Here is a 17289-nt window from a genome sequence, read left to right as displayed (position 1 = left end):
CGCTACTGCTGAGGCGCGAGCGATCCCCTGACACGCAGGACGTGTGCCCCGGAAATGAGATGCCGTCGGATAACATGCATACCCACGCCGAGGACACCGCCATGCTTCCCCGCAGTCTAGATCCAAACAGCCGCAGAAGGAAGCCACAGCAGGGTAAGAACGCCATTACTCACATGGGAATACCATTAGCTGCTATACTTAATTTCCATCCCTGCCACCGGCCCGGACAGCATAACAGGCTCAAGGCACCACCAACCTGCACTGCCCAGGACCCAACAGCATAACCAGCTTGCTTGGTATTTCAAAATAAAAGCCAAAATACTAACTAACTACCTGTCACAGACAGAGGAGACAGAAAAAATACTACTGTTAACAGGGAGGTGCTGAGATATATAGGGGAGGAAGAGGAGGAGCTAGATCCTAGGGGAAAAACTGCCTGTCTAATTGGAAGAGTGAGAGGGATAAACCCAATGTTAAGGCTGCCATGAAGTATGAAGGAGAAAGGGTTCTCTAAACTAGGACTACAGATGCACTCAGCCTTTTGAAACTTTTTTGAGACATGTGATTGGCCTCAGTTGCTAAGGTTGCTGGTGGTCAGGGATTTCCATGTGTACTCCCTACAAGCGTGGGGTGAGGGGGGGTCAAGGGCTTATGTAAGCCGATAGCAACAAGATGCATAGCTTTTATTGGCTTCAACTGACAAGCCAATGATCTGCAGATTGTTTTGTGCATTCCTGTTCTCAAAGCCCTCTATTTTACATGACTTTCAGTAGTTGTAAACTACAGAAAAGTAGTTGCGGTTACAAAAGCTTTTCAAGTAGGGGACAAATGATATTTATATATTTCATTAGTCCGTTGCAACAATTGTGAGCTGTAATGTCATTCGATTACCTCATTGTCAAAAGACAGATCATCAGCAGAAAAATTCTTAAGGTGGGTACACATGGGGCAATATGATCGTTGGCAATCATATTGCTCAGCAATCATATTGCTCAGTGTCCCATTTTCATTAGCGACCAGAGATGGTTGCTGATGACATGTCACACTGCTGGGGGAAGGCAGGGGAAGTCGCTGGTCGGACCAGCGACCGTTAGGGGGCTGAAAACGGGAGCACACACCCGGCAATTTTTATCGCCGGTGCACACTCCAATTGCTGGCAATTTGGTCGCTCAGTGACCATATTGCCAGCAATTTTTTTTGCTCTTGTGTACGCACCCTTAGCCTTCACTAATGCTGTTTGTCGACTTGTACAGTATCATTTGCTGCTTAGCCACAGACTTCTCCATTTCTCTCCAAGGGTTGCGCTAGCATGCCCTAGGGGATAGTGGGGCATGAAATACCGCCTGTCTGCTAAAAAAAAAAACCCCTGAAACCCCATGTCGATCTTGTGACTGTCGACCTAGCCCATGTTGACCTAATGCTTGTGTTGGCCTAACTTTAAACAGAAATAAATTATTGTTTCAAACTAGTATGCTACAAATACTTAAGTAATGGCATAAAACAGGATGAGCAATCAAAAAAAATCTGTGATTACAATATGCTGGTGTGTGTGTACTTCACTGATTACTGATATAAAGGTACAAAAAACATAGAAAAAGCTGATCAGTGGAACATTGTTAACCCTCTGCTGCCTGCCACAACATAGAAACATTAGCATAAAAACTGAGAATTTTGCAGTGTAATAGTTATGCCGAACTGACTAAGCTAAGGAAAGATCTTCTGTTTTATTGTGAAAACGGGATGTTGCCCATAGCAACCATTCAGATTGTGTCTATAACTTTGCAGGATGCAATAATGAAATTATAGCTAGACTCCGATTGGTTGCTATAGGCCTGGGGTAGCCAACCCTAGTCCTCGAGAGCTACCAACAGTGCATGTTTTGCAGGTCTCCTCACAGAATCACAAGTAAGCTGATTAGCTCCATCTGTGTGTCTTTTAAAATGTGTCAGTGATTAATGAGTGCAGCTGTGCAGCAGCTAGGTTGTCTGGAAAATGTGAACTGTTGGTAGCTCTCGAGGGCTAGGGTTGGCTACCACTGGTCTAGTAGAACTTGTCTTCCAATTATCATTAATAATTTTTTTTTTTTTTTAAAAATGCTGGAGACTGATAAAGAACATGTTTCGAAGATGCTGCGGTCTGTCTTGCAGTCAAACAAACATGGTGTAGTTTTACATCGTTTACAAAGCGAATATAAATCCCTCACTGGAGAATTTATTCCTTTCAAGGAAATGGGTTTCCACACTCTTGAAGCCTATGTGAAAGCCATCCCAACAGTAGTAAGGATTGATGTCAACCGTGTTGGCGAGGTAATGTGTTCGATCTTGATGCTAAATATTAATAAAATGTGCTGTAATCCTGTAGTAGATACTCAAGCGTAAACACCTTGGAGAAACTTGGTGAAAAATTAATGTGAATTTTGGTAAATTATGGGAAGACTATGCTTTTTCACGCCATTATGTGTTGTTGTTTTTTTTGGCGTGATGATTATACCGTTCTCTCATAAACTATGCATTTGTTTGTTGTGCTCCTTTGCCAGAAATGTGCACATTTATGAATTAGAATGCCATAGTCTTGTTATAAGCAGATGCTGCTTCTCTATTTTGTATATTGGCCGTTATTCAGTTAACAAAAAAAAGTAACATTGGCAGCAGGTTTAGAATAATCTGTTAATTGTTAAGTCAATACCAATTGAATTTTAGGTATATTTCCTGTATCATCATATTCATTTTCATCAGCTACAGGCTAGTATACAGTACTGTCCATTTAAGAGAAGAGAGTCCTGTTGTGATAGAATAACTGGACTGGATTTTCATCGTCAAAGCAGTCTGACTCGGTGAATGGATTGGACTTGCTGGACTGCATTTGGTTTTGATTGTTGCTTGCGTCATTGGGAATGTCTGAATCTATATAAGTATACACTGTAGGATTTTTTTTAGGGCAGGGTGCTGGCCACCGAGCAGGGCACATTTTACGTTAGAAACAACAAATCATATTTAAAAAAAATTGCTCACTGCACCAGTATTACTCCCGTTGCACATTGTCGCACCGTAATCCCTATTATACCACACACAGTAATGCCTAGAACATAATATACCACACACCATCATTCCTATAAAATTATTTGCCACACACCATATTGCCCATTACACACTATGATTCTAACCCTAATATGTCTCCACATTCCAACACCCCCTTCATGCCAGCCTGCTCGACCCCCTAATCTGCCAGACACACACACACAATTTCATCAGCATCCCCCCCCACCCTGGTATCCTGGGACTTTATGATTCATGCAGCCAGCAGCTCCATAGCACAACAGCTTGGGGAGCACCCTGCAGACCCTGCCCGTGCTGGCTCCATTGTTCCGCCACAGGCAGAAGGCTCCTCTCCCCGGGCTCTGGCCTGTGAGTTCTCTCCTTCCTCTCCAGGCTCCTGTCCCTTCACTCGCTGCTCGTCTCCTCACCTCCATCTCCTCACACCTCTCTGGCTGGGATAGGAGGTGGTGGGACCGCTGCAGCGTCTTCACTGTCCTGTGTCTGGGTTCGCTGGGCATTCACACCTTGTATCTTCCCGGGCGTCTCCTTCCTCCTGGGCTGTCATTAAGGCGGCTGCTTGCGGCTCCTTCACATTGACTGAATAGTATTGCACAGGGGAGGGCGACACCTGGAAGAGCTGACAGTCGCTGTAAGCATAGAGCTCAGCAGCTGTCAGCGCGGTGGTGGGCGGGTGTATTCGGGAGTCTATAATATGGGCATGGTGCAGCGCCCTGCAAAAAATTCTTGGCTGGAACCTTAGATTGTACAAAATTAATGTTTATTCTATACTGGCAAGAAACAAGACATGGTAGGAGGAGCTTATGAAACACCATTATAAATTCACCATAATAGAGAATACACTTGTCACCAAATAACTAGTTGCACATCAATATTTATTGTATGAACATGTGAACTAATGACCCCCCCCCCCCCCCCCCCAATAACTAGTTAAGCAATTTGAAGTTTCCAGGTTGCTTAGTTAGTCCATATTTACTCACCATCCGAAGCAGTCACTGACCCTCACTAGCAATGTCTTCTGCCGGCCCGCACAAAGGGCGGATGGAGGATGATGTTGATGACTTGCAGGGTCAGCTACATAACTGGTATACACTAGACCTGGGGTAGCCAACTCAGTCAGCAACATAACTGGTATACACTAGACCTGGGGTAGCCAACTCCAGTCCTCGAGAGCTACCAACAGTTAATATTTTCCAGATCTCCTCACAGAATCACAAGTGAAGTAATTAGCTCCACCTGTGGATCTTTTAACATGCGTTAGTGAGTAATGAGTGCACCTGTGCAGCACTCAAGTTGTCTGGAAAATGTGAACTGTTGGTAGCTCTCGAGGAGTGGAGTTGGCTACCACTGCACTAGACAATGTGTCCAATATGGCGGCCCGATCCACTGGATTGAATGGCATATAATCTAGTGCAAACATGGGCTACGTGTAGCTCTACAGCTGTTGTGAAACTACCCAGCATGCATTGCCACAGTTTTGGCATTCCCTAATCGCAAATCTGTGGCTAGGCATGCAGGAACTTGTAGTTTTACAACAACTGGAGAGCCACACGTTACCCATACCTGGTCTAGTGCGTACTAAGCTTAACACTGTGAACCTTTTTGTATATTATGTCCTTTCATTTCAACCCTAGGAATTCCCTCAACATCTCATGCATTCCTCAACCATCCTCCACACTGTGGGTTGGAAACTGCTGTGGAAGTACACATGCCAACATACCCAAACAGCAATACTGAACCAAGACATGCTGTAATGTGTAGTTCCACAGCATCTGGAGTGCCACAGGATGCCTACCACTGGTGTAGAAGATGGTAGATGGATGTCTATCCCTTTTCTACACCATTGTTCTCAAACTCTATCCCCATGGGACATTTACCAATACACCACCCCAGTCCCCACCATCAGTGGGGAGACTCCATATATTATGGAGCTTCACTGCATCCTAAATATTTATACTTCTACACCTGCTACTGGTTTCTGTGGAACTCAAAACACTCCACCTACCGTGGCCTAGGCTACTAAGACATGCTGAGTCTTCTAGCCAACACTGTCTCCTTCAAGGCATTACTATATACAGTTGAAACTCGAAAAATTTGAATATTGTGCAAAGGTTCACTTATTTACGTAATTTCACTTTAAAATGTGAAACTAATATATTATATAGACTTATTACATGCAAAGTGAGATATTTCAAGCCTTTGTTATAATTTTGATGATTACGGCTTACAGCTTATTATAACACCAAATCCAAAGTCTCAGAAAACTAGAATATTGTGAAAAGGTACAATACAATAATGTAGGATCAAAGTGTCCCACTCTAATCCGCTAATGAATCTAAAACACCTACAGTACAAAGGGTCGCTGTGCCTTTAGATGGTCTCTCAGTATAGTTCAGTAGAGCAGGTGCAGAAAACCATCATTAACGCCTCACACAAGGGGCCTTATTCTGATTCACTCGCCGTTTGGGGGGGGGGGGGGACTAAAGACTGATTGTTGGTTTAAGCATGCACAAAACAGTTGCCCTGGTAAATAATTAGAGGACTGGAGCTGTTATAGTGTACATATTGCCCAGCAGACAAAAACTGGGTCTGAGCACAAGGCCTGTATAGCTACTACTAAGAGGGCCAAAGGTGCCCCAGCTGTTGTTGAACTACACATCCCAGCATGTCATGCTTTTAGTTTTGCTTTTTGGCCATCTAAAACTGCTGGCATGCTGGAGGGCCAAAGGTTCCCCATCCCTTAGCTACAGGATGCTTGAGGGAAGGAAGAGTATTCAGGTGTGTTCAGTCCAACAGACAATTACAGATATTGGGGCAGATGTATTAAGCCTTAAGAAGAGATAAATGTAATGGTGCCCACACATGCACCGATCCCGGCGGTGCTATGCGATGGGGTGCGCGCTCCCACGGCACCTCATCGCACAGTACAAAAAGTATGTGCAGCACATACTTTTTGTACTAGCTTTTTATCGCATCGCATGCACAAGGCATACGATGCGATGCTATGTGTGCTAGTTAAGCACAGAACGCACGCCGGGATCGACGCGTCTGTGGGCACCTTAAAGGCCCCCATACGCTATGCGATTTTCGGCCGATTTCACCCGATTTCTGCCCTTTGGGCCGATAAATCGGGTGAAATCGGCCCAAAATCGCAGGTGTTTGACATCTGATCTGATCTGATGCGCGGTCCCGCGCACATCGGATCACAGCGTCGGACCTGCTGAACATCAGATATATCGGAATCTGACCCATCATGGGTGCTTTTTAGCACCCATGATGTTCAGATCCGATATATCTGTGGGTACCTGGGGGAGCGGCAGGCGAGGACCGCAGGCGGCGCAGATGGAGACGGGGGGCGCGGCGGGAGAATAGGAAAAAATCCTATTCAAAAGACCGGGCGGCCGCTGATTGGCTGAGCTCTCAGCCAATCAGCGGCCGCCCGGTCTTTTGAATAAGATTTCTTTATATTCTCCCGCCGCGCCCCCGGTCTCCATCTGCGCCGCCTGCCGCTCCCCCAGGTAGCCGTCAATGCAGGTGGGGGGGGGGGGGGACGCTGCGAGGCGGCTGGGGGGACGGACGCTGCGGGGGACAGACGCTGCGGGGGACACAGAGGTGACAATTATTTACAGCTGAGTCGGGCAGGGGGAGCCGGGAGCTGTCACTGTCAGTACGGAAGGAAAAAAAAAAGCCCATACAATGAATGGGCAGCCTGTGATTGGCTGAGCACTCTCTCAGCCAGTCAGCAATTGGCTGAGAGCGCTCAGCAACCAATCACAGGCTGCCCATTCATTGTATGGGCTTTTTTTTATTTTCTTCAGTACAGACAGCTCCCGGCTCCCCCTGCCCGGCTCAGCTGTAAGTAATTGCCGCCTCTGTGTCCCCCGCAGCGTCCGTCCCCCCAGCCGCCTCAATGGCCCCCTGCTCCCTTCACATTGCAGCTCCCTGGGAGTTGCAAATGATACATCGCATGCGATGTATCATTTGCAAAACTTGGCACATCAAGTGCCAAATCGTGTGTCCCTCTCCCGGCGAGCTGCAGAGGGGAATCAGGTCCGACTTGTCCTTAGGACAAGTCGGACTAATGTATGGGGGCCTTTAGGGTGATAAAGAGAGATAAACGTCCAGCCAATCACATTGTAACTGCTGTGTCTGAAAAAAGTCAGTAAGGAGCTGATTGGCTGGATGTTTATCTCTCCTTATCACCCTTGCATTTATCTCTTGTTAAGGCTTAATACATCTGCCCCAATGTGAATTGGAGACCATTTCAGGTGGCTTCTTACTGAACAGTACACTACATATTACATTGTCATGACTTATACCGGTGAACATTATACAATGCTGTACGTTGCATTTCAACTAAATGTACAATCCATGCCTAGAGGAATTAAAGCTATTTTTTAAGCTAATTCAAGCTATATTAAGGGCATATGGTTATATTTCTATTGATCTATTCCATTTATCGTGTTCTATATTTGAGAGTTCTGGTACCATGTGTGGAGGTTTGTTATAAAACATCTTGAATACATCCCTTTTACCCAGGAGGTTGGGTCATGGCAATCTCGGTGGCTGTCAGGAAGTCCATTCTCCGCATCTTTAACTTGTTTTCTTTTTACTTTGTTCCAGCTTCATAATTAAGGGCCTTTGAGATTTTCATTTACTTCGTGTGTGTGTGTGTGTGTGTGTGTGTCTGGTACAGTGCTTTTAAGCTGTTCCTCTGTGTATAATATGGCTAGACTAATGCTGGGTGCACACTTGAGAAATGGAACAACTGGCCACATGTCTAATGGACTAACAGATTTGACAATATTGGTAAGTGTTATGTACAAACAATATTGTGCATACACACTTACAATACGACTCCAAACATGGTTGGCCACAGAAACAGATATCGCATTACCCTCTCCAAAATTCTGCAAAGTACTAAAACACAGTGGTTCTGGACTGCTTCCTCCCTAAAACCAGCTTGTAGTAAAACTCACCAGCCTCCCCATTGTCAAAGACCACTCTTGTAGTCATATATGACCATTGCTCTACAATGGCCTCTGTTGTGCTCTATAATAGGTTTGTGAAGGAAGTGAAATGCTAGTTTCTTAGGTGTGCGGTGCTGCATTTATACGGTTCTGTGTTTTGACAATTTGCAATTCTAATCATAATTGTAGCCCTGATTATACACAATCTGGTTGTTAACTGTAGAGTCACACACTCTTTGCATATTGACTGTAGAGTCACACACTCTTTGTATATTTCTGATTGTAATTTCTTCTGTTCTACTTTTCGCTTGTTACAGCATGGTGATTGTTGTTTGCTCCATTGTTACACCCCCCTTACTTTTGTCAATGTTCTTGTCTGATCATTTTATTTACTGTACATACATTTATTTAAATGTGCCCTGTATTTGAAATGTGGAGGTCCGTTATTAACAAGTATAATTTACTGTACCTATACACCGAAATAAGTTATTAGAATCTTCCATGTAGCTCTTTTCCCAGTGCTCCAGACAGGTTTTTTTATTCCACATTAAAGCCCAGCAGGTAAGTAAATATAAAAAAAAAATTCGGATTAGGTCACAGGTTCTCTTAAATGTTATTGGTTATTCAAACAGCATTATGGATTTGATACCAGTGCTTTGTTGAAATGCTAAGTATTTGAGCAGACCCTGTCACACAGATGGTTTAAGGAGCTCATTATAAGAAATGAAAGTGTTGACTATCTTTTGCTTCAATTAAAATACTAAGTCGCCACATGTGATTTTAGTCCTGGAGAGAAGTTACAATAGCCAAGTCCCCTTCAACTTTTTACTTAAAAAAAAAAAAAAGCAATATGTTGTGTATGTTGTGTGGCGTGTCTGCCATGAATGCTAACACTCCATTAGTGCGCCAAGTTAGTGTTGTCGTTGTGAGGTATTCTCTCACCTGGGTGTGGATCTTGGGGTCACCGGTTATCGGGCGACATGGATAATAAAAAATGAAAAAGGTAAATGCATTCTCATGCATCGACCATTGTCATGTTGACCTTTTAGCTTGTGTCCACATGTTGATTTATTGACTCTGGACCTATTATCCAGATCTCCTCTCGCCTGCCCGCAACATTCTGCCAGCTTACTGCAGTTGGGCGCCTCTCCTTGTTGCTGCCGGCAGTGGCGGACTCTTCTGATCCCAGAGTGTAACCCATGCATGGCGTACAAGATTTAAGCTGAGCAGTATCCCTTGGACTGAACATTTGGAAGCTGCTATGTCAAGTTTTGTCTCCCTGTACTGTTCCATTGTACTGCGAAACACTTGTGGCGCCCTATAAATAAAATTATAATATAAGGAAACGCTATGCTTTGCTTTTTTTTCTATAATTGTTTGTGAACATAACATGGGTCAGTACGGATGGTGTAATGGTTAGCATTGCTGCCTCACAGCGCTGAGGGCATGGGTGCGATTCCCACCATGGCCCTAACTGTGCAGAGTTTTGTATATTCTCCCCGTACTTGCATGGGTTTCCTCCGGGTACTCCGGTTTCCTCCCACAATCCAAAAATATACTGGTAGGTTATTTGGCTTCTAACAAAATCAACCCTGGAATGAATGTTTGTGCGTGTACATGTGGTAGGGAATATAGATTGTAAGCTCCACTGGGGCAGGGACTGATGTGAATGTTCAAATATAGGTGACGCATCTAGGCTGACGGGGTGTGACATCATCACCCAACACTGGCGCCAGTCTATGCAGTACCTAATGTTCTTGTGCATGGGGGTGGGAAACCTTTATAGGTAAGTCATTTTCACATTCTTCTTTGTACTCTGATGAAGGATTAAAACTCTGCAACTAGTAAGCACCTTTAGCTGCTTGTGGTGTCAGCTTTATTGCAATCGTACCAAGTCCTCTTATTGACTGCCACCAGTGCCACACACAATGCTGTACTATCTTCTCTCGGAGGGCACCGGGGCTATTATACTCAGTCGGATTAAGCCTCAATTAAGCCTCATCCCCTGAAAAGTACCTTGGCCTAGCCATAAGCTCTACTGCTCCGACTGTATGAACATATATTTTATAATATGCTAGATGAACTAAAATTAAATAATAATGTTTTATTTGTTTTCCAAGGCTACAAGACATGGATTGGAATGATATATGTGGATCACTATCATACTAACCCGGTGCTTGTATGTTTCTGCAACATTCTTCTGACAATGAGTGCCGAGAAGAGGCTGAGCGAGTCACCTGCATACTATGCATTTAGTAATACAACAGGTTAGTGACACAGTTCTCTTTCTCACCTCTAAATCTTATAAATCCCAAATGCCACCAAATCCTGGCCACATTCTAGACAACTAAATTGCTGCCATATGTGTCTGAATTAATTTAATTCAATAGCACTGCATGCACCATGTCTGTTCACCATTGCCATTCTGTTCCACTCACATTGGAGCTTTGAAGTATTGACTGTAGCCATAATGGTATCTTCATTGCATTCATGGGACTAAGGGCCTGATTCAAACATAATCGCTAATTAAAGAATTCGCAAATCGAGCCGTTATGGAACCACTGTACATGCTTAATGTTCGCATTGTGCATGTGTGAGGGTGAATAGTGACAGATAATGAATCAAAAACGTAATCCTCTCGCAATTTCACTGACAGGAAGGCAGCGTTTGTAGGTGGTAACCTGCTGTTTTCCTGGTGTGTTGGAATAAATGCAGGCATACCCAGACATTTTTAAAGGAGGGTTTGTGAAGTCACGTCCACCCTGTCTCAGTTGCAGATTAGTGGAAGCCTCAGACATAAGGTGCCCATACACTTGTCCAATTTGAGCCAATTTCATCCGATCCCGACGCATCGGGCCAAGAAGTCAGCCAAAATCGGATGTGTTTGACACCCCCCTCAGGTCTGAAGTGTGGTCCCATGCCAAGGTACAATGTGCGCTCTTATGGGTCGTTAACGCCATCTGTGCAATACAAACATGGGAGCAGATCGTTAACGCATGGCATTGACCTTTTGACTGTCGACCTAACCCATGTGTCGACCAAGACAATTGTTGACCTTGCCCCATGTGGCCATGTCGACCTAGACACCTGATGACTTTCCAGCCCCAAAGGTGTCGACCTAATGATTGTCGACCATCTTAAGGTCGACCCATCGATCGTATCCCGTAATACAGGCTTAACAGTCTTAACACTGCAATATTATGAAAAAGAGTCATATACAGCTCATCCCTATGCAGGGCTAGGCTACCGCTAGAAATTGTGTGGCCTGGGAATGATTTCTGCTTAGAAGTTCAGCCATGCGTGAAACCATTTACATAAGAATTTGTGATTGCTAAAATGTGTCATGGTTTTGGATCTACATGTTCTTTTGGTTTAGCTGCCCAGAAAACATATCATTTTTCTTCTTTTACAGGACCTCGTACATCAGTAAAAGCCAGAACAAGATGGCTCCTGTATTATACTCTCTTGAAAAACCCTAGACTCATAATACAAAGGAAACTAAAAGAAATGAATAATGTTGATTTGGGGAACATGGTGACACAGACCAGACTTATTCAAGCTTCTGTAATGGAGGCTGAAATAAGAAATAACCAAGAAAGACCAATTGATGTAAATTGTGTGGAAATACATGAAAGGCGCTAAATACTTATTAAAGAATTGAAGAGTGTATGGAGGGAGAGAGAGAGAGAGAGGGCCAGATGTACTAAGCTTGAAACATGATAAAATGGAGCGTGATAAACTGCCAGCCTATCAGCTTCTACCTGGCATGTCACAGGCTGTGCTTGAAAAATTACCGGATGGAGCTGATTGGTTGGTGGTTTATCACTCTCCATTGTATCACTTTTCAAGGCTTAGTACATCTCACGGAGATAAAGCGAGGGAGCGAGATACAAAAGCATTTACTGTGGAGTGACTACCCCTGTGCCAGCTGCTGCAAAATACAAAATGTAACCATTGTTAATATTGAAAAGCATGAGCCTTTAGGTACAGGAACACAATATTCTATTCTATGCAAGAGGCTATGGCTTACATGGCTTTCAGTGCACCTTTAAATCTTTATGAATGTATTCATAATATTAATAATGTGCCATATCAGCCCGGGGCAAACTTATAAATGTACTCTTATTTATCTTATCTACTACCCCGCAGCCAGTCGGTGTTCCCCAAGGGTCAGTCCTTGGCCCTCTCCTCTTCTCCCTCTACACCACCTCTCTGGGCACCCTCATCAGCTCTTATGGCTTCCATTACCACCTTTATGCTGATGATACATTAATGTATCTCTCCTCCCCCGACCTTTCCCCGTCACTCCTGTCGAAGGTCTCAGAATGCCTCATGGCAATCTCAGCCTGAATGACCCAACGCTTCCTGAAACTAAACATGGCTAAAACTGAACTTCTAATCTTCCATCCCCCGAACATCCCCTCTTCTCCCACTATCTCCATTAGCATTGGTGAAACCGAGATCACCTCGACCGACCAAACGCGCTGCCTCGGTGTCATCATTGACTCCTCCCTCTCTTTCACCCCCCACATTCGTGCTCTCTCACAGTCTTGCCGCTTTCACCTCCGCAACATCTCGCGCATCAGACCATTCCTCTCCACTGACGCGACCAAAATTCTCATTCACTCTCTTGTCATCTCCCGCCTTGACTACTGCAACATCCTTCTCTCCGGGCTACCTCTCGCCCGCCTCGCAAATCCATTCTTAACGCTGCTGCTAGGCTCATCTTCCTCTACCGCCGCTCTACCTCTGCCTCCCCCCTCTGTCTATCTCTTCACTGGCTCCCCATTCCTTTCTGAGTTCTTTTTAAACTCCTCCCCACCACCTACAAAGCTCTCTCCTCCATCGCTCCATACCTCTCTTCACTGATTTCTATCCACACTCCCTCCCGTCCTCTTCGCTCCACCGCCGACGGACCTCTCACCTAATCACCTCCTCCCACTAACCTGTCCAAGACTTCTCTCACGCTGCCCCCCTCCACTGGAACAACCTCCCTCCACCCATCAGGCTTTCTGATTCCATTACCTCCTTCAAACTCTCCCTCAAAACCCACTTCTTCCGACTAGCCTATCCCTCCTCCTCCTAACCTCTTTTGCTCCTCCTATCTGTTCCCATCCGTTCCTACTTATCCTATTGTTTTTCGTTCATCCACCCACCTCCTTTTAGTCTGTTTAGTCTTATGAGTAGGGTCCTCCTTACTCACGTACTCACCCTACCTCTCTACCTCACCAGTGCTCCTGCCCTGTTCTTCCCTTCCTCTACTTCACATGTCTTCAACCTGTGGCCCTCCAGATGTTGTGGAACTACATGTCCCAGCATGCCCTGAGGTTTTTTGGCATGCTCTTATAGGAAAAAATGTGGCAATGCATGTTGGAACATGTAGTTTCACAACATCTGGAGGGCCACAGGTTGAAGACCCATGCTCTACTTCATCTTCAGTCTCCTCGACAATTTCCACACCTACTTCAGAACTGATGCTGATTTTAGTTCTACCAGCTATACCCCTATTTATGCTGTATTTATCACACACCCTATACGTTACTTTGTGATTTGTTTTTTTGTTTGCTATGTACGGCGCTGCGGACACTTTGTGGCGCCTTATAAATAAACGTACTACTACTTATTTGTGCAAACATTTGCTAAAATAATAATAATCCTATTGTGGCACTAAATGTGTTCTGTAAATGAACTTAGGGCTTGATTCAGAGTTGCAAGCAAATTTGATGGTCTGCATCCAACTGCGCTGTTTTGTGATTGGTGCAACATCTGTACTGAACATGTGCCCCCTAAGCTGCAGCCTGTTAATCTGTTTTGGGCAGGGAGGGGGATGGTGACATTTTACAAAATGGGTGGCAAGTCACCCATGTTTTGGAGGTGTACAAACCTCATGGTCTGCATCTTCCAATGCCACATTTATAGCCACGGCAGCATGAAAACATCGGTCACTCAGATGGCGAATGTTCATACCAGTGATTCAATGACTGCGTCTTCTGATGCAACAGCAGATCACAGAAGCCATCTAGAAGTGTTGATTTACATATGAGGCCTAGTGTGGCATTACCACTTTGACAACCTACAATTTAAGATCAGGCCTTTAGTGTGTGTGGGCTGTGTAGTATCAGTCCCAGTACAACTGTATACAGATGTAGATGTTGTTGCAAGCATGTGCTGGTCATGTAGCATGAGAAAAGTAGTTAGCCATAACACAGCTGGAATATGTAGATAAACACGGAAACTAATATGTATTAATTTATATTATTATTATTTACGCAATACTGCACCCTGTTACTTTTTGCTAATAAAAGTGGTGTATTAATATATGTTTACTGTATTGGAGTATATATTTTTATCGATAAACTGCTGTTTGCTTATATAATGTTATAAACCTGCTTCTTTTTTATGCAGTTATGACCAGTATTCACTGATGTGCAACAACTCAGGTGTAGAAAGTTTCTACCAGAAACACCAGGGTACGTTGAGGGCAGCTGTGGCTTAGGTTGAGACAGGCAGTTATGCTTTCTGGTGGATCATTTAATTAGGAAATGAAAGAGCCAACATAACGAAATGGGACTTGTAGTGTCACTGCAGCTAGAGAGCCCCAGTAAATAAAATCCACTATAGTATCATTAGATAGATAGATAGATAGATACTGTAGATATGCTAAATGTTTATGTGGAGATACAACAGTATTATGAAAATAAACAATATTGTTGACCCCAAAAGGCCATATGAGATCTTCATGATACCAACATGTCAAACAAGCATTCTAACATGTATTTACAGCCTCGTTCCTTTATTACTTCTCTTTCTCCACCTTTGCTGTCATCCCAAGCTGCTGATACACTGATACTGTGATGGTTTAGGGATCATGTTGCTTGGGATGCCAGCATTCAGAAGATCAACACTTTTTGGGTATGCAAAGAAAAGTGACTGTGGGCCTTATTCTGATCGGATCGGTGAAACGTGCGTACGGTCCGTCACACCGTGTGTTTTCCGTACGCTCACGGTGAGCGTAAGTCCGCCCACAGAACAGCCACACACAGATGGTCACAAACACAGACAATGGGGTGTGGCGTTCACTTGAGCGTACGCCACCGTGCATGGACGGATCTCCCTCTTAGCCACCGATACCTGGCGTACATCAGAGCGTACGCCACAGTGCACGGACGGATCTCGTCCGTTTTCCCACCGACACCTTCCGTATATCTGAGCGTATGCCACAGTGCACGGACCGGTCTCTGGCCATTTTCAATGGAAAACTCAGGGTGTGTTACCAATCGTGAGAGGAAGCGTACGTCCGTGCACTGGGCCATACCCTTCACATATATGGGCCTGCAAATATTGCCTTTGAAGTATAATTAAGACAATTACTTAATTATTCTAAGTGTTATTTAATAATTGTTTTCTATTACCTCAATTGTCTACCTTAAATAAACATCCTAATAAAACAACATTTTAACCCTCGTTACATGTATATTTATTATGTTCTAATGTGGCATTTTACTCACTATCTATGTGTCCCTCACATTGCATTAACTTTTAAATATAGTCATGTTGGTGTTTGTGTGTATGTACTAAATTATGCCCATAATTAGTTTGTTCCTAATTTTTAACATGTATACCTACCCTAATGTTATGTGTGATGTTTGAATGTAACAACAACAAACAATCATGCTTTTACACAATGTGTTATTTAACCATACAACCCATACATTCAGACCACATTCATTCGTTACCCTTCACGTTACATTACATATTTAAGTCACATTACACATCTGTATGTACCTGCCCTTACTAACACTCTAACATATTTAAAAAAAACACATACAACTTCTAAATGTATATTAAATTTTATTTTTAACCAAATAATAATACAAATTTAAAGGAGGTCCTCAAGTTGGGCAAACAGGATGGCCAGGTAAATGAGGGTGAGGTGAATCTCACCCAATGTGTGGACCACATCTTCCTGGTGCTGTTGATTGTCTGTGGTGAAGGGAAAAAATGGATCACAATTATGTTATAATATACACAAATGATTGTTGTATTTTAAAAGAAGAAGTTAACTGTGAAGGGCAAACAAATTTTTATTCAACATTGAAGATGGGCCTGCTGTGAACATGGTACAAGCTACTATGATGTTTACACACACACATACATATGACATAACATCAAATAAGTAAGTTCCTCCTTCTTGGATGAATGTATGCTGCATCACAATTGGGAGGTTTGTGCTGGGGGAATCACCTCAAACCTCAGAATTACCCTGTGCGATTTAAGGGTAATGACATTGTTGAGGCTTAACCACTCCTTACTTTTTAAAATGTAGGACATTGCTGTACATATCATGGGCCTAAAGCTGTTTCTGAAAAGCATGCCTCCGCATGGCCTCACACAGTATTAACAAACCAATATATAAATGTATGTTGCACATCATGCTGGGAAGTGTAGTTACACAACAGCTGGGCCCACATAACTTCAACACCACTACTGTATGATATGTCATTGGAGGTACTGTTATGTCAATTACTCAAGGGGTGAGGCATGCCCACACTCAAAAAATACACCAAGGGGACCGTTGTTCCTAGAGGAGGACAGGCCACAGCTCAGGGTGGCACTGCAGTGATTTGTTGCAACTAATGATGATGTGGGCTACACATATGTGGGTGTTGTGATTGTTTATGTGTAGAAATGTGTATGTAAACATTAGGCACATTGTTTACTTATGGCTGCCAGTCCCATCCTGCTCACTGCTGGATGCGGGTCCTGTGCTTGGGGGTGGGGGGGGGACAGGAGCAACGTGGATGGGATGGGAGTTGGGGTTAAGGTGGTGGGGTGGAGTGGGGATTGGTAAGGGTTGGGGGTGGGAAGTAGTAGGGGGTTTGGAAATGGGGTTGGGGAGGGGAGTGGGTTTGTAAATAGGGCAGAGGAGTGGGAGGGGGCAGAGGAGTGGGATGGGGCAGAGGAGTGGGTGGGGGCGTGGGAGTGGGTGGGGGCAGGGGAGTGGGAGGGGGCAGAGGAGGGGGGAGTGGAGGGGGAGATGGGGTGGGCACCAGCGGGCCCCAAGGTGGTCTCCCCATCATCTTCCTCCTCTCGCTGGGCCTCTTCTCTGGCCCTCATGCATGCCCTGGCGCGTGCTGAAATGTTCATGTTGATGGTATTGATTTTGAAGGTTGCGGATCATGAAAATGGGGGAACAAAAATCTCACATTAATCATGGTCATAACAGTACTAATGTACATTTTTCAAATAACTATTTAAAATATCAT

At 44.2% G+C, this 17289-nt stretch overlaps 1 long non-coding RNA gene across 2 annotated transcripts in view; it reads left to right on the top strand.

The window, feature by feature from the left end:
• Positions 1 to 16729, top strand: part of LOC146074973 (uncharacterized) — a 32164-nt gene extending 15435 nt beyond the window's left edge. The window contains exons 2-4 of one of the 2 annotated variants that reach the window (XR_014473484.1): positions 2103 to 2306; positions 10144 to 10290; positions 11436 to 16729. This is a non-coding gene — a long non-coding RNA (uncharacterized LOC146074973). The remainder of the gene's footprint in view (positions 1 to 2102; positions 2307 to 10143; positions 10291 to 11435) is intronic. The other variant, XR_014473485.1, reaches the window with a different exon arrangement.
• Positions 16730 to 17289: the final 560 nt, after the last annotated feature.

Source organism: Crinia signifera, chromosome 1 (genome assembly GCF_055691185.1).
Source record: "Crinia signifera chromosome 1, ASM5569118v1, whole genome shotgun sequence".
Taxonomy (NCBI): domain Eukaryota; kingdom Metazoa; phylum Chordata; class Amphibia; order Anura; family Myobatrachidae; genus Crinia; species Crinia signifera.
The sequence above is the reverse complement of the archived record's forward strand: the minus strand, read 5'-3'. Positions and strand labels throughout refer to the sequence as shown.